At 42.9% G+C, this 18615-nt stretch overlaps 1 protein-coding gene and 1 pseudogene across 9 annotated transcripts in view; one reads left to right on the forward strand and one right to left on the reverse strand.

Annotated features, from left to right (window-relative positions):
• NRXN3 (neurexin 3) overlaps nt 1-18615 on the forward strand; it is a gene marked incomplete at both ends in the record, with an annotated part of 1469510 nt that overhangs the window by 62269 nt on the left and 1388626 nt on the right. The window lies entirely within an intron of this gene.
• Nucleotides 5686-6545, reverse strand: LOC307097471 (ferritin light chain-like; annotated as a pseudogene). The gene has a single exon. The product of its transcript is annotated as a ferritin light chain-like (transcript).

The following is an 18615-nucleotide window of genomic DNA, read 5'->3' on the forward strand; positions in this document are numbered from 1 at the left end:
ATAATGAATGCTCTGTATCACTTCTGGACTGCTGTCCCCTGCTTTGTCTTGGCTGAAGTAAGATGGTGACACCCGTTGACTTGAAAAAGCTTTTACACCCTGTTTTTAAAATTTTTGCTGTCCCATGTTGACAGTTTATAAGAGGGGATGCCTGTGAAGAAATTCACTTGGGACTGATTTTCAAACTGTTGCTTAATAGTTTCTCCACTTCCTTTAAGAATAGTTTAGTAATTTTATTTACATTTTTTTTTTTTTTACTAAAAAGGAAAATTCATTTTTTTTCTCAAGTAAGAAATATTTGTCTGTAAGCTAATGTTTTCATTTTCTTTCAAAAACAAATTTGTCTGATGGTTTAAATGGAGTGCCCTTTTATTAGGCACCTTTGGGGGATGTCGGTCAGCCATAAAATCAGTTCTTAAATTGTTACAAAACAGCCTTCCTTCAGACTGTTTTGATCACAAGGGCTCTCAAGTGTCAAAGTCATTTGGAGAACTGGATAGATAAATGCAGGGGCACTAAGCTTTTTTTCCAGGGTAGAATAAAATGTGTTTTCTACTGTGTGTTCAGCTTTGATCAGGATTTGTTAAAAGGAAAAAAAAAAAAGGAAAGGCAGTGATATTAAATATTTACAAGAGCGATTTAGTTGTATTATCTTGTGCTCTATATCTCTGTGTAATAGTGAAATCAGCTCCTGTCGAAATAATGCCATGAAACCAGTAGCAGTGTGAAGGTCACTGCTGAGGCAAGGTTAAAGTAATTTGTGTGAATAATGATTTTTGTCAACTTTCCAGATCCCTTCCTGTTTTTGTCGGCTTCCCTCCAAAAATAATAGGAAAAAAATACATTTGAGGATTCACAGGCTCACTCTCTCTTGCATTCTTTATGCCCTTTCTGGCCAACTGGGTCCCTGGAAGCCTTTTATGCATTTTTGTTTCATCCATTTGGTGGACAGAGACAGGACAGCTCTCCTTGGAGGTCCCGGTTGCATTTCTGTTTACTGGCTTTTCTGCTGGCCCTCGCTTGTACCTCTCCTTTCTTGGAAAAGGTCTACCTAGTCTGAAAGGATTCTTCAATTTCTCTACCAGTTCCTCCTCGGCCTAAGGCAAATATTATTTTAAACTTTATTTTCTATATCACTCTAAAGAAATATCTGAATGACTGCATGGCATTTTCCCCATTTTCATAGACAAGACGACAGAAGTTCAAGGTTATAAAACTAGTTACAGAACTGGTAGCACAACCAAGATCAGCTTAGTTTTGCCTGCCCTCAAAGTCTGTACTGATTCTACATGACATATCACTTCAATTAATTTTACTGAACCTCAGTTTCCTCTTCTATAAAGTGGGAGGTAATAATACATTATTATAGTATACTAGAGGCCCAATACACGAAATTCCTGCAAGGGGCTTGGCCCTCGCGGCGGCGGCTTGCCTTGGCCTTTGCAGCCCCGTCTTCGTCTGAAAGGTCGTTCAGAAGGATGTCCGGAAGGTTGTTCGGCTGTCTGGTCTAATTAGCATATTACGCTTTTATTATTATAGATTCCTAATAAGGCATATAAGTAATATTGCATATAATATAGTGTAAATAATACATTAGTTTACTTTTGGTTAACTTGAGAAGTAAATGAACTAACGCATGGTAGGTGTATAACAAGATGTCTGACTTTTGCTACAGTTTTAATGAATAATATCTTCCCCCAACTGTTGACAGTAACAATAAAGTATAATTGAATTTAATAAGGATTGAGCACAAGGGATCCACAAAATGAATAAAAATCAGTTTTTGTTCTTAAAGCAGAGCTCACAATATAGTTGAAAGAAAACACCTATATAAAGAATTCCAAAAGCTATTTATATAGTTTCTTTCTTTTCTTGGGCTTTGTCTGTACCAAATGCTACTTAAAACATGAGAGCCTTTTTCTAGAGATAAGTAGTTTCCTGTGGGGTTGGGATTATACTGATGTTGCTGTGGCGGCTACTTGTGGCTTGTTTCCTAATGAACTGTGTTTACTGGATGCGAAAGCCCAGAGAGTGGGTTGGGAAACAGGATAAAAAAGAGGTATAGGATAGCTACTAGGACAAGGAATTCCCAAATCCAGGTGGCTTAATGCTAACAAAAGTTTCTGAGAGAGAGAGAGAGAGAGAGAGAGAGAGAGAGAGAGAGAGAGAGAGAATGAAAGAGAATGAGCAATTGGAGGATTGTTGTGTTTTTTTTTTTAAGGGTCAAGCCTGGAAGTAGTGTGTGCCACTTACTATTTGCCCAAACTCAGTTACATGTTCTCATCTAATTGCAAAGGAGGTGGGGAAATGTAATCTAACAGTGTGTCCAGGAGGAAAGGGAACGGGGTATGGTGGACACCAGGACAGTCTGTCCCAATGGGTGCGTTGTATTCTATTCATCATCCTGTGTCATGCTTGTTAATCTTCTCTAGCTTACCTTTGCTCAAACAAACAAACGACTCCATGGTTTCTATGAAATAGAGAATTCCTGCCTATTCCTTTTTCTATGATATACATGTATGCATGTGTATTGCAATTTAGACAAAACCCCACAAAGTTACAGTAATGTTTTTTCAAAGTCATAAGAATCATCCAGGGAGCTTGTGAAACTAAAGGCTTTTAGTCCCTGCCTTAGCCCCACAGAACCTCAGTTCTAATTGATTCTTATGATCAGGTGAGCCTGAACACAGTGTTACACAGTAAATTCCAAGGAATAGAACAAATAAAAAAGGAGCTGTATAAGACTCTCCTGAAGGTATTTTATTGAATTTTATATAGTTTAAAACAAGTGTTGTATTTATCTTAGTTTATAAACCTAGTCATTATACATGAGTTTTTGTTGTAATTTTTGTTTTCAGAGACTTAATCTCTTGCATCCATAAACCAAAAGCTGGAAGCATGGTTAGGATCTTAGCCTGAGTTGATGAAGTGAGACCAAATGCCTGATTCAATAGGGTTTTATTTTATTCTGATCACTGCATCATCTCTCCCCCCCACCCCCTCCCTCCGCCTTTCATCACCTAACAAGGGACACCATTGGTTAAGAGAATTTTCTTGTTGCATTAAGACAATAAACAGGAGTTTATGTTTAATAGGTCTGCTTATTATTTGTGCCTGACTTGGGGACAGTTAAATGAGGACAACCCACTTTAGTTTCTAGATTTTTGAGATGCCACCCCTCCCTGTAAAGCTGCTCCTTCATTCCTCATAGAGAGCGAGCGGTCGGCCCCATTGTGCTTCCGGAATGGATGTCAGAGTGTGGATAATTTCAGGCTTGTGATTTTTTTCTCTCTCCTATTTTATCTGCCTCTTTTTGTGTCTTTGTGTGCAAGTCTGTGATTACTATTGAGTTTTTCCCTAAATGCCAGCAATTATCTCACAGGTGGAGGGATTAGGAAAGAGCTGGGAGAATTGCACTGGGATTAGAATAAAGGCTCCCCCAACCCATTTTAAATACAGCGAAGGAGGGAGTGCAGCCTTGGAGGGGTAGGCAGAATGGGGGTGGGGTGGACAGTTTGCTTCTGATATTTAAATCCTTAGATGGAGTGAAGGAAGAAACTCCTGGTAAAAGAAAGAGGGAGTGGGAACTTAAACTAGTTTGGGGTTATTATTTCAGAGAGTTGGGCATGCCGGAAGGCATTATCCAGCCGCTTTTTTGTGGGGGAGAGGGAGGTGCTGAGATTTTTTTTTTGGGGGGGGTTTGTGGGAGGGATGGCAGCTAGGGAGTGTCTAATATATACCCAGAATTGTCGTAAGAAATCATCTTTCTTCCCAGCAGGGGAAGATTTAGTAATCTGGTATGTCAGTTAGGATGCTTTCAGCTATAAGTAACAGAACTTGCAGCTCAACTGCCTTGAACAACAAAGGGAATTTATGGGCTCAGTTACTGAAAAGTCTAGTAACTCAAAGGATATTACCAAGACCTAGTGTCTCACTTCACTTATTTTTTGGCTTCACTTTCTTGGTATTGACTTCTTTCTGGGCAGGCTACCTCCCTTATGATCCCAAGATGGCCGACGGCCATTCCTAGGCTGTTCCATTTGCCTTTTTGTTCATATTAACGAAAAAAGTGTGACTCTCTTCTCCAGTAATTCCACAAAAATCTTGGGGCTTCAAACGAATTGGACCAGTTTAAGTCACATGTTCATTTCTGATAAGAAGCAGAGGGGTGGGTTTTGCCAGCATCTTAGGCCTGAGTCACAAGCCCAAATTTCAGAATTGAAGGAAAGCCGACTTTTCCTGCAGCTCATGGGATTCAGGGGGAGGCTGGATATTTGATGCCAAATTTTGGGAATAGGGGGATAGATATTGGGTAGCAAATGCCAACTATACCCAAGTAGAATTCCAAAAATCTGAAGCCAAACCCAACAAGGATTCAGGAAACTTTGAGTGTTTATCTCTCACCCTCACCATCTGGCTGTCAAATGGTCTGATCCCACAAGGAGGGGATGTGAGTGGCTCCCTTTGGAAGCAGAGAGCTGGGAGGGGAAGGCCATTGGTATCCCAGCATCTGTGTATTCGAGGAGTCAGCATCTTGGGATCTTAGCTCATTGATGTGAAAGGAGGCAGGGAAACAGCGACAGAAATGGAGTGAATGCCAGATCCAACTTGCTTTAGGTAAAAACTATTCTGATGGAGTCTCTCCTTCTGCCTAGCTCTCAGGCTTCTGTGCAGGTCACCTGATGTGGGTCTTGACGGATGGATCGCTGAGTGAGACAGCCCTCTAGTCTCAAGTGCGTGTTTAACAGAGTCGCTGTCAGTAAATATCGCTTTCTCAAATGCCTTGCCTCATTCACAGAGTCTTTCTTCTTAGCTGCTGCTTAATCAGCTGCTGCCCCTTAGCACACTGACCTAATTCCCAGCCACACATTTTGTCTGGGCTTTTAAGGTGGTGCCTCCCCTGTGCTGCTGCTGATGTCAGCTTGCTCCACCCTGACTTGTGGCAGCTACACTCATCACCTGCCTTACCCCCAAGGATAGCAGGGGAGGATAGCAGGGGCCTTTGATCAAAGGGGCAGTAGTGTGGCAGGCAAAACACAATGAGTCTTAAGGTGCCATGGTTGGAAGGATGTGGTTAGTATGGCCTCCAAAGCAAGCATCAGGAGGGCAAAGCCTCCTCTTTAATGGGCTGCTGCCTGTCCGCCACAAAGTTGCCCTTGACCTTTCTAGAACTGCTTTCTTGGCCAGTGCTTTTCTCAATTCAATGTGCTAGGCATCATCTGGACAGTTGTTAACATGCAGTTCTGACTGGGTAGAGCTTGAGTGGGGTGGAACCAGAGATGCTGCATTTCTAACAAGCTTCTAGGCCAGTGGTCGGCAAACTCATTAGTCAACAGAGCCAAATATCAACAGTACAATGATTGAAATTTCTTTTGAGAGCCAAATTTTTTAAACTTACACTTATTCTAATGCCACTTCTTCAAAATAGACTCGGCCAGGCCGTGGTATTTTGTGGAAGAGCCACACTCAAGGGACCAAAGAGCCGCATGTGGCTTGTGAGCCGCAGTTTGACGACCACGGTTCTAGGGGATGCCCATGATGCTGCTGGTGTGTGGACTACACTTTGGAGGAGCAAGTCTTTTTTGTTTTGTTTGTTAATCATCATCCGAGGATATTTTTCCATTGATTTTTATTTTTATTTATTTATTCATTTATATATTTTTTGCTGCAAAAAGCTTTATTGTTTCATTTGGTCCAATGCAGGGGAGAGGGCTCCAGGGTGGTTAAAAGAATGGCTAGTAGTTTCGGGGAGAGGCTCAGCTAAAAGCCAGAGACACCAGGGGGATGCAGTGGGGGGGCCTCGGAAAGGCCTCTGGGCTCCAAAGGCACCTAGTCGTGCTTGAGGGTGAGCCTTTCGAAGAGATACTCGCCCAGCCCAGCCTGGGGGCCGGCCAGCCTGCGGATGTTAGTCAGGTGGTCGCCCATCTTCTTGATCAGTTTCACCTCCTCATCCAGGAAGTGGTTCTCCAGGAAGTCGCAGACATGAGGGTCTGCACGGGTAGAAGCCAGGGCATGCAGGTCCAAAAGGGCCTGGTTCAGGCTCTTCTCCAAGGCCAGGGGCGGCTTCCATGGCGTCCTGAGTTTTGGCCCAGTCATCCTGGGAAGGTTTCTGCACGTCCTGGAAGAGAATGCGGCCGCCCCGCTTGTTTTGCAACTTTAAGAAATGCTCCGCGCCCTCGTGCTTCTTCTCCGCCAACTCGCGGAAGAAGTGGCCCACGCCCTCCAGAGCCACATGGCGGTTGAAATAGTAGCCCAGAGAGAGGTAGGTGTAGGAGGCCCGCAGGTGCAGGTTGGCCAGGCGATTGACCGCAGTCTCCACCTCGGTGGAATAATTCTGACGGATTTGGGAGCTCATGGCTGTTCAGCAATGAGGAGTTAAGGTAGAAAAAACAAACAAACAAACCCGGTGTTTTGGCTGGTCCCAGAGGTGGTGCTGAAGGTGGTGGCTGGATGAGAGGCAGGAGAGAGGCCGGAGGCTGGAAGAACGGGCGTCCCTGGGTCTGTTCCGTCCAAACACTGTTGAAGCAAGAGACAGATCCGGGACCTCCGAGTGCGCTGCCTTTCCATTGATTTTTAGAGAGAGTGAAAGGGAGAGGGAGAGAGGAAAACACTGATGTGAGAAAGACACATTGATTGATTGTCTTCCGAATGCGCCCCAACCAGAGCAACCTAGGTACATGCCCTTGACTGGAATCGAACCTGGGACCCTTCAGTCCTTAAGCCAATGCTCTATCCACTGAGCCAAACCGACTAGGGCTGGAGGAGCAAGCCTTTAAGGCTGTCACCTAGAATGATCTTGTAAGCGAGGCCATCTGTTTTTTTCATAAGCCAGTGCTCCTTTGGGAGTAAGTAGATGGGAGATTTGGGGCTTAAATTCTTAGGAATCAGTTGTTACCTTCAGGCAATGAAGCAGGTGATTGGTGAAACTCAAGCCTTTACATCCTTCTTGGCAGATAGAGGTGAAGTGATCATCTTTTCCTCTGTTTCCATGTCTGTGTGGGGTATGATGACCATGGCTTATTTCCCACGAGCCTTGGAAACATTCTACCATGGCATTTGTGATGGGTACCCAAGTGCTGTTTCATCATTCCCACAGAAGAGAAACATGGGGGAGAGCCTGTAATTCAGTCTCCACCAGACTCTACTTCATGCTCCTAAAGAAGCCTGTTTCTGGAACAAATCTCCTCCAGGACATGTTTCTGGGGGTCCACACGACTCCCAAATTCCCCTTTGATGCTGACAGTAATTATCAACAGGTAAGGACATCATAAGAGCCTCAGCCCCAAGTCCCACTCCTTTGCCCAAATTCCCGAGGGCTTCCACTTAAACACGCTGTAGGTCTGGGAGTCCCATAGGGGCGATGACAATATATGTTCTCGCCAACATGGGCTGTCTGTTCTCTGGGTAAGATCTCAGTCAAGTTTTTTCCTCGAATGCAGTGTTGGTCTGGCCTTCCCTGTCTTCTCTTCAGCCTTATTTGATCTGACCTTATTTCCGATATGTATGACCCTCCATATAGGAGGAATCAGATCTAAACAAAAACATACAAGATAAAATGCTTAAGATATATAATCTGATGATATAACCAAGCAGGATATTTAGCTGACTTCATTGTTTTACTTGCACTAGAGGGAGGAGGGAAAAGGCTTGGGAGGGCAGCTGGAGGAACAAAAGTGAATTAGGAGGCTCTTATTTCACAATTGGTTGCCTGGGCCTGTGTTGGATAAGGGACTTAAGATGAAGCTTGGCTCCAATTTCCAGCTGGCAGTTGCCTGGGTTCAGGTGTTTATCTGGCTTCTTCAGGGATGCTGTATAAACAGATGTAACTGGAGCTAGTCTTACATTCTGCTCTGAGAAAGGTGAAAGTGTGGGTCTTTGGGCTTCCCAGGGGACTCATTCAATAGCAGGAGAGTCAGAGAGAACACACCACTTGGGAGGGAGGACCCCTCGCCAAGATTTGGGTGGTTATTATAGTTACAAATGCAAGTGTTTGAAACTTAAATCTGCACTTAGGCAGCAGGAGGAGAAACATGGATGGAAATGAATTATTTATTCCATCACAGGGGTCCCAGGAACGTGGAGTGGGCATTAATCTCTTTCCCACAGGAACTGCTGAGCAGGCTTGAGGCCCTGTGGACCAGATCTGACCTTATCTGCTCCTGGCCAGACACCCCGGCTTCGACTCATTTGCCTTAAGAATAATCTAAATAAGACCCTTTACCTTGCTGTTCACAAGGAGAATGTGAATATTTACCTAGTGCATAGTCAGAGGAGCTGAAAGCGCTTGTGTCCGTGATTTTTCTTTTAATCCCATAACTTCCAGTAGGTCAGAAGGGATAGGGAAAAGCAGGCAGGGGCCAATTCACACTGATGGCTGGGGACATGGGGTGCATTTCCTGTGCAATTCGCTCTAGCTGAGGTGCCCCAGTCATTGAATCTGCACACTAATCCAGTGAGGGAGCTTCTATTGTTCCAATTTCACTGGTGCGGAATTTGAGGTTTAAAGAGATTCAGCATCTCACCTAAGGTCACCCAGCTCTGAATTATCCTTGCTGGACAATGTGAGATGGGGCATTGTAGAAAGAATGTGAGATGGGGTGTGATAGATGTAGTGTGCTATCACACCCCATCTCACATTCTTTCTCCTTCCCCAAGGTAACAGGTACAATAAAAACATTTTAAAACTTTCCCAAGGGTAGGGAGGGATACACAAATAGCTCAGGGGATTACAACCACCAGCAAAACAAAACAAACCCCCGTTCCCCATAAAGAACCATTATGTCCCCTTTCACACCCTCCTCTCCTGTCTCTGTTCCTTTTCCGGGTTCATAAATATTTGTATGTGTGAACTCTATTTTCCTCTCTTTCTCTTTCTGTCTCCCTTTTCTTTGGCGAAGACAACTCATTTTATTAAAAGTTTCCCTCCAGGCTCTCTGTTAGATTTAGCTTATTCTTCTTGCTAAAACATTTCTGAGACAGTTGCCTAGAGCAAGGCATGGTGTGTCTAGTGCTTTGTATACTTCTGTCTTCAGTCATCAAGGCAGGTCCTTGGTTCCAAGTTAGAAAGGGGGGAGGAGAAGCCGGGCATACTTCTTCCCTCCATAGTTTTGAAGTTGCAAGGTCCCTGAACCAATACAGGCAGAGGTATGCATCTGACAGTGCTTTGTGTCTTCATGGTTTCCATGAACTTCTAATCAACCCCCTTCCAAGCCCACCTGTTGAGTGTCTGTTGTGTGCTGTATGTCATTGCTTTGGAGATCATGCTACTGGGCAACCGGGAGTTACCTACCTGAAAGGTACCTGAGCACCAGTGAGGGGAGGCTCTGAAGGTCGGGATTTCTGGTACATGCTTTCTACTTTTGACTGTTCACTTTCTTCAGTGAAATTAAGTTCAAACTTCTCTCCTTCCTCTCTACCACATGACTTCAATCTGTACAGCAGCCTTGCTGTTCTTTTAATTGGCTCCTGAATTTCACTGGAAAACTTTATTGAGCCTCTATGGGTTATCAGGAGCTGGGTGTATAGCATGAATGGGATAGGCTCAACCCTTGCTTCTGACCACTTGCAATCCTTTGGGGAAGACAGCTGTCAGATGTGTCATCATTGCAAAGGCCATGAGTGGCAGGAAAGAGTAGCAGAGAGTGCACGGGGAAGCAAAATGGGTTTGCACTCCCTGCTGTCTGACGAGGAGTGATCATTCCTCCTTGCTTCTATTCTGTTTGAATATGCTTCTCTCTTGCTCTCCCCTTGCTCTGGATGCTCTGTTTAAATGCACTCTGGGGCTCATGCCCTCCCACAGCTGTATTGCATCGTGTCGCGTAGTCTTACTACATTTCTCTTGGTTCTCTGATGCTCTCTGTCATGTCGCCTGCCTTGATATCCTATCATTTGTTGGACCAAAGACCAATAAATGTTCCCTAAACTCTGTACTCCATATGTCACTCTCCTGATGAGACACTTTGATGCCCCCTCTCTTCTCCTTATAGAATGTTCTTATAGTATGACTAACATCCAAGCTCCTTTGCTTGGCAGTCAGTATCCCACAGTTTGGCCTGACCACAGCTCCCATCCCATTTAATGAAACACCTGGCTGGAACCAGGACTTGCTAACTTGTGACTCTCCAATATGCCAGGTGCAGTCTTCTCTCTGGGACTCTGCTCATTTTGCTTCCCTTTCCCCCCCACTATTTTCCCCCTGTCTCTAGCCATCTGTTGAACACTCCCTCTGGCACCCTTTGCCTGACCATCTCAGCTCTGCAGAATGCCATAGGGCTTTCTAGTACCACTCACTAGCCACTTACTCTGTATGGTGCCCTTCTATCATTTATAGCTCTCTCTTCATGTCTTCCCAACCAGTCTGTAAACTCTACTCCTTGTGCTGTGACCTTCACAATGCCTCCAAGATAGATGCTTGATGGTTATAGGATGGTAGATGGCTGTATCTGATTAGTGTTGCACAGTTTCTCACAGTGCCAGACATAACTACATGACCAAAGGGTGGGGAATACATAGAAAAGAAACTGAGGAATTAAATGTGAGTTTAAAATTGTATATATATTTCCAAGTCTCAAGCTACGAACATCATAAAGGTAGTAGTTTCATTTTCATGGAGGATGAAGTAGCATGGTTTTGGGGATACAGAAACTGAGATTAGGGTGAAGAGTAAAGTAAATGGAGGGAGTTGTAAAGAAAGGGAGAGAGAGCTCAAATGGAGGAGCCCCTGTGTGGACTGAGGGGCCATGTGTTTAAGACCTGACTGCATTTCTGAACATGTAGCTTGGATAAGTCATGGTGCACCTGGAGCTTCGTCTATTGAGGGAAAATCAGGACCCTGTCTTGCCTACCCCTGATCTGTTGGGAAATCAAATGAAAGCAGTTTGCAAACTGTACAGTGTACTGTGAATGAAAAGGAGTGCTGTTACTATTAACAGCATCCTCATTTACCATCTGAAAGCTCCCATAGCCACACTGTGGCAGGGGACGGATCAATGGATAGGTCTGTTGGGACAGGATGGAAGAGACCAGACTGGAAGGAGCCTGTGGTCACATCCTGTAGACTCCACAGTCATGCCGCCTCTGCACAGATGTTCTCATGCCAGGGAAGTGTTTCCCTGGACCTGGGGTAGGTATGTGTGCCATGACCTTGCTGGGACAGGTATACATGGGAGGCCACTCCTAGGATGCTAACGGGTGCCAGTTACCATGGTTACTGTAGATAGGTGACGGGGGGGGGGGGCGGGGTGTCAGTATGTGCTTCAGAACTAGCAGACTACCTGGGTTGTGGTCCCCACTCTGTACTTGCCAATTGTGAACACTTTCTAGAAATATAGTATTTAGCCCATCAAGTGCCAGACTGAGTGCTTTGTGGCCATGATCTTACCTCAGCCTTTTGACAACACTGTGAGCTGGATACTACTATTACTTTCCTACTACAGAGGAGGGAACAGGTGCAGAGACGTTAACAGAGTAGATGAAGTCGACTGACTAGTGAGATACAGGAGCTGGGATTGGAATCAGAACTCTCTGCCAATTAGCCAGTATGCTCCGCTTCCCTCAACCTCTCAGAACCTCAGTCTCCTCATCTTTATAATGGGGATTATATCTATCCCACTCACCACATGGGGTGTGAGGATCTGGGGAGAGAATGGATATGAAAAGTGTATCTGGTTTGTACAAGTATTCACTGAGCATTCACTGGGTGCCCAGCATTGCTTTGGGTGCTGGGATACGGGGAGGGGGGGGATAAGATAGGCAAGATGCTCACACTGAGGTACATTATAGACATAATCTGTTAATAAATGGAGCTGTTGGAAAGTGGGAAAGGGAAGAAAAAGGTGCAGCCATCGAAGAACAAGAGTGTTTTCAGAAAGGAAGAAGTCACATTAATGGGGAGCCATTGCCCTTTAAATCTACATCCCTTCCCAAGTATAAATAACAGGATCAAATTAAGAGATTAAGCAATATGAGAAATTTACAAAGACAGTTAAATAGAGCAAAGCAAAGAGAGTGCATTTATAAAGGAACAAATCATTTCAGGACGTTTTGATCAGTATGAAAAAGCAGATCAGTTCTAGGAGGTGAGAAGTATGCAATGGATGTAATATATCTAGATTTTAGTAAAACCCCTTGAAGGAGAAATGGCCTGAAATCTCATCTGAGAAATTAATTCAAATTGGCCAGGGTGGAAGCTGTGCCACTCAGAGTGAGAACTGCCTGGGGGATGGAGGTGAAGGGCATGATGACAAATGACCACAGCTTTTGGGGGGTAATGGGGTCAGGTGAGAAGACTCAATTTAGCCATCATCACTTAGTGATCTGGAAGAATGGCTAAGCTCCTGGTAATGACATTCATACATGATGCTAAATTGGAAGGTGTCACCATGATGGCTCATGGAAGGAAGCACAGAATAAGAGGACAGCAGTCAAGGTCAAGAGGCCACATCCACGAAGGCAGGGACAATGGGGGAGAGTGCAGGCACAGGCAAATGGAGGGAATTTCCTTGAGGACAATCTGTAAACATTAAAAAATATATCTAATATATATCTAGTATCATAAGGACATGAATGAGAGACTGATTATGTTTAAGGCTGTCCAAGAATTTATCCTTCCATGATTTGAGCAAAACATTAGGAGTGAACAGGAAGTATGTTTAGGGGAGCAGGATGGTACCTGAGCCATGGTGGGTTTTAACAGCCATGGTCCTGTCAGATGGGGTAGAGAATGGATATGGTAGTCCCTTCCTCCTTTATGTCTCTATGGTGGAATATACGGACGTAAGCAGATAATGGCCTTTCTGGTTAAAGTGTGGGGAGAAACATCCAGAGAACACTCTTTGATGTGATAGTCTCAGAGGCATAACTACTGTCACTTTCAGCCTCCTTGAGAACAGGGGTTCTTGTGACATACTGTGAGCATTTGTAATCTGGCACCATTGCTTAATCTGCGAAATGGGAAAATAACAGTACTTACCTAAGGGGTTTTATGAGGATTAAATAAATGAAATGGGCCAGCACCCTGCCTGGTATGTAGTAAGTGCTTGATACATATTGCCCTTTACTCTTATTATTTTCATCATCATCATCACTGTGGCCCTGTGTGTATGGTCTGTCTTTATGGTGGAATATACAGACTTAAGCAGATAATGGCCTTTCTGGTTAAAGTGGGGGGAGAAACATCCAGAGAACACTGTTTGAAAACTACTGACAAAGTGAAAAAAGCATAAGGTCAGAAGATCCAGATCCAAACTCTGTCACAGGTGACCTTGAATGCATCGCTTTACCTTCTTGTTCCTGTTTCCACGTCTACCAACATCTGGGACTGAACCTGATCATCTTTGAGGTCCCTCCTAGCTCAAAAAGTTCACGAGTCTATAAAAATAATGTTAGTTGGGATTTGTACTATTCAAGTTGTTAGCTTTGGAGCATATCTTCTAGCACTATCATTCTACAGACTTATTCTCCACCAGCAGTTGCCACCCATGAGTAAGTTGACTGACTCATGTGCTTTTAGCACTGAAAGTCCTGCATTCCAGGAACCACCCTCCACCATTAGCCCTGGGCAAACTAGGACAGTTGGTCAACCTGCCTGTGAGATGGTTGCCAGACTGTAGGAATGTGGCATGGCAAAGTAAAACCATATCTGTAGGAGCTGAATAGTTCAACAGCTATGTGGGGACCATCCTCAGGAAGCCATCAACATTTTTTATGGGCATTGTCTTAATTTTGGCTGCTATCATAAAATATCACAGAGTGGGTGGCTTAAACAATAGAAATTTATTTCTCACATTCTGGAGGCTAGGAAATCTAAGATTAAGATGCAGGTCAATTTAGTTCCTGGTGAGGACTCTCTTCTCGGTTTACAGATGTCTGCCTTCTGGTGGAGAGAGATCATTTCTCTGATCTCTTCATATAGTGGCCCTATCCGTATAATCTGATTATCTCAAAAAGGCCACACCCTCACATTGGGGGGTAAAGGTTTCAACATATGCTTTGGGGGGATGGGGCACACACATTCAGTCCATAGTAGAAGTGGGCTGATCCAAGTTGTGTTATCATGGGAAGTGTTGCAATGGAGGCACCCAAGGGTTCTTTGGGGCCACTCCTTATGTCTACATTGACTCAGTTCCACTTGATGCTTTTACTCATGGTGCTTCTTGGATACTCTTAACCATGACATATATACTTAGAAGGATACTACTTCACAAGCCCAATAAATGCAAGTCTTCTCTGTGGAAAGAGTGAACTGAAAAAAGGAGTTGGTCTTGTTTTCCAGAGCTCTATTTGGAATAACATGTTCACTTTGGGATTCTTCCGGGACCAGGAAGATGACAGATTGAAGGGTACTGTAGGGGAGTCATCCAAATGATTGACAAGCTAGAGGAAGTAATTAGAAGAAATTAAAGAACAAAAGACTGTGCATCAGACAGGGTACACATGTGCATGCAGAGCAAGAGATGATAACTAGGACACCCAGGAGGAGAGAGCTGGATGAGGTAAGGCATCCAACGAGGAATGTAGATGGAGGCGAACTGCTCTAAAGTTACACATTTAATTTAGCAATTATGTATTTAACATCTCCTTACTCTGTGTCCTGATTTGTTCAAGGTGTGGGGAGAGCATAAAGACGATCACCATACTGTCTTTGTTCTGGTGGAGAAGATGGGCAGAATGTGTAGTGGTGATGAGCGTGGGTTTAATTACTAGCTGTGCTGCTTTGGGAAAGTTACAAAACCTTTTTGTACCTTAGTTTCCTTATCTGTAGGATGGACATATGTTGGTGTGTTTGAAGAAAAGCAAGGATGTCAGTAAGGCTGGAGCCAAATGAGTAGCTGATGACATCAGAAAGGAAGCAGGGTGCATCCATCAGGGTTCAACCAGAGGAGCAGCACCAGTAGGAGGTGGAGAAATATATGTTGGACTTTGTCTATTGCAGGTTTAGTGTTGCCTTATACCAAAGAGGTGAATCAGCAGATCAGTAGCACTAACACTGGGTATGGGCTGCAAAATGTCTACTGCTTTTCTTTAACATTGCAAATCTCACTGGGGGTCTACTCTGAGTGGAAACATACAAGAAAGGGAATTCTGGGAAACTTAGTTCAGCCTAGCCAAGCTGACACATGAAGCCACCACATGGAATGGATGTGTGAGGGCTCCTAGGAAATGTAGAAAAAGATCCTCATGGGACTTTCTTGACTGTTTCCCCAATAGACAATGACTCTTCCATTAAAGCTGTTTCTAAGGGTGAGGTCCCTTTAGTCGTCCAGCAGTTACCCAAGTGCCCAGATGGTAACTAATAGGAAGGAGATTTGATTCATGTTCCCTGGAGTGGAAGACTTTAGTTGCATCAATCATCATTAACACAGCATCATTTTCAGCTATTTGATGCAAAAGAATTTGATGGACGCAATTATTTCACGTAATAGAAATAAAAAATTGAACAGGAGCTTAGCTTTGGGGAATTTTTTTTAAAAAAGCTAATGCAACTATGCAGCTAAATTTGGTCATTCATTTACTTATTCATTCCAGTAATATTTGTGCTCAGCACAAGCACATGAATGAGCTAAGTATGGAGGCACTGCATACATTCTGTAAACATTGATTGAATTTTCACTGTCCTAAATACCAAACATACATTGATGGTGATATCATTGATATCAAGAATTTTCCAGATATGTAGTTTTAATCCAGTACAATAGAAATTTGCACAGGTATGGAGAGGCCACCAGCAAGAAGTGCATGAGCCTCTCTGGGCAGAACAGAAAGGTTTTGAGACAGCACAATTTCAGCATATAAGATGATGTGTTTACACTAAAATTGCGATAGTCTAGTTGAGGAGTCAACATGTATACAAGGCAAGGTACTGTCTTATAACTGCAAACCTAGGCTACATGGGATGTGGAGCAGGTTATTGGTATGGGGGTTGGGAGAAGATTCCACTACATGGCCATCTATAGCTTTGAAAACCACAGACATTTTTGTGCTCATCTCAGAAGCTTCATAGTTTCTAGAGTCTTATCTTTTCACCGGAAATATCCTACTCAGAAATACTATGTTTGGCAGAGGCCTATTCTCCTACAGTCTTTGCCTTTGTCTGTAGTATGTTAAACTAAGAGAGCTTCTGATTCAGAGGAATTATAAAAATAGCATAGTAATTACAAAGTTCACTTTTATGACTCACTTTGCTCTAAATCATGGCACTCTACAGGGAATCCTTCTCAGAGTTAAAATCCCACTTGCTGTTTATATTTTGTAAGTGTCAATTGATTAAAAATGTTGAGATTGAATCAGCTGGCAACATGGAGTCTGGGGAAGAGGGTGGGTGCCAGGATGATGACAATCTCCAATGTTTGTATATGTCTCTTTAAAAATGTAGGAAATAAATGGGCTGATTTGTCATGACTGCATCATAGGTAGTGCTAGATCACAGAGTACCTTGCTTTAGATTTGTGTTTATTTTTCTCCCTCACGCTCTGGTCTAATTGCCCTCTCCAGAAAGGAGGTTTCCTCTGCCTTTTGGCTTCATTAACGGCTTTCATTTTCATTAAGAGCTTTGCGCTAATGGACTGTTATAAAAATGCACAGTTATTTCTTGCAGTCACTGCCAAATGACTCTTCATCTACTGACAGTTTTGTGTATCAGGCCAAAAAGAAGAGGGGAAAAGCCAGTGGAAATGAGTGTGAAGTATCCAAACACAAGATATACCTACTTCTGTCCTTGAGGTTCTTTATGGAAGTTGGGGTCAGCACCTGGAATTCTATGAGTGTTTTCTCTCCACTCTCTTTTCAATGCCTCCTGGTTGGCAAAATGGAGTGAAGGAAAAGAATGGGAAGCTCATTTTTTTCTCATAACATTTTGGAATTTGAGAGTTGTTGTGATTAAGACTTGGAGGGGTCTCATGAGAAGGAACACTGATAATAAGATTTCATTTGCCTTGTTCCAAATACACACACATTGGTTAATTACTGTTGTCTTGAGCATCAAAACATTGGGCTATGCTTGGTGTGCTGTCCACCATATGCAATGTAAGGCCCAATATTGATGAATGGTTGCAGAATTTGCTTTCTTTATAAAGGAGGCTGGTCTTTGTACTCCTATATCACAACTAAGGAGATGATATTTTAAAATATTAGAGCTTTAAGTAAGCCTAGAGATAAATAGTTCAATCTCTCCCATTTTCATGAAGCTGAGAGAGATTAAGTAACTATAAAGTATAACCTAGATGTTATCTGGGGCCACTCTGACCCTAGAAGGTTTGATTAAGCTTGACAAGGGCCCCCCAAACGTGGCCTCATGAGAATTAGACTCTAGATTCCCACCCCCATCTCTTTCCTGTGCTCTTTCTGATCCCTCCTTCTCCAAATCACCAAAAAAATTGTTTCTCTCATTTCACATAGAATGAGCACACCCAATTTTAGGTAGCCTTGGTCAACTCTTCTTCTACTCCAATCTCTTTCCCAAACAAATGTAAATCTTTCTCAGACCACTTATAGTGAACACAATTTTCTCCATTATATTACATCAGTTTCAGAGCTGGCCTTAAACACAGGTTTTACATTTTCAAATCTCTGCTTTTTTCCACAGTATAATTTATCTGCTTTGAATAAGATATTCTGTGTGAGTACGTAATGATGTACTTGTATTTTGTTTGAATTTGTCACATCTGTCGTGCTTTACAGGAGGGAGCAAAGATCAGCCAACATTTTAACGAGCTGATACATTGAATCAAGGCTTTATATTAGCTAATTATTAAAATCATTGCAATTTGATATTTTTATTGCATTCTTAATATGAATATTAGTATTTCCTAATTAATATCTTTGCAGGTGAAATGATAACATGTACTCATTTACTAGCAGTTATTCCTTACCTCACTAAATGCATATCCATTTCCCCTTAGTAAATAGAAAAAAAAACTGGAAAATTTTCTAACATTCCTCCTGGTTATGTTCTCATGTATTTTAAACATTGGAGGCAGCATCTGTTTGCTTTTGTGATTGAGCATGCAAATTCGAAAGGGTCAGGGCTCTGGCTCTTATATTTTATGCAGGTTATTTGGCTTGTCATGAGCCCATAATGTCAAATAATAACCACAAGGATTTACAAAGCCCAGTTTGAGAAAGGTCACCGATGTGTGTAAGTTGACTTTGCGAGTGGGTCCTGTAGGCTTGACATGAGGATAATTAAATCTTAAACCTTCACTAAAGTTTGAAAAAGCCTGGTTGGATTTGAAATTTAAACACCCTGGGACAATCAGCTTCTTTTCCCCATCATGCCTTAAACATATTTCCCAGTTCAGCTATTGAGTACTGCCTTTAAAAGTAGTGTTGTTGTTTTTTAAAAGAATTAAACGTTTGATCTTGCCAGTATTTAAAACATGTATAAAAATCCCAAGATGCAAAGCATTCTGGGGGCACAGAGAGCAGGCTACATGTGGTACCCCAGCCTCCAGTACAAAACAAATAAAATAATATAAAAATAAAGCAGAATATTTACCAAATATTTGAGAAAGTTATATTCCCAGAAAGGGCTATATAGTTCAATTCAATCCAGAATGCTGTGCTTGAAGCCTATGTCTTGGACCAGGTAGTACAGACTTCCAGGATTTGTAGATGGAA

Source organism: Cnephaeus nilssonii, assembly GCF_951640355.1.
Source record: "Cnephaeus nilssonii genome assembly, chromosome: 4".
NCBI classification, from domain to species: Eukaryota; Metazoa; Chordata; class Mammalia; order Chiroptera; family Vespertilionidae; genus Cnephaeus; species Cnephaeus nilssonii.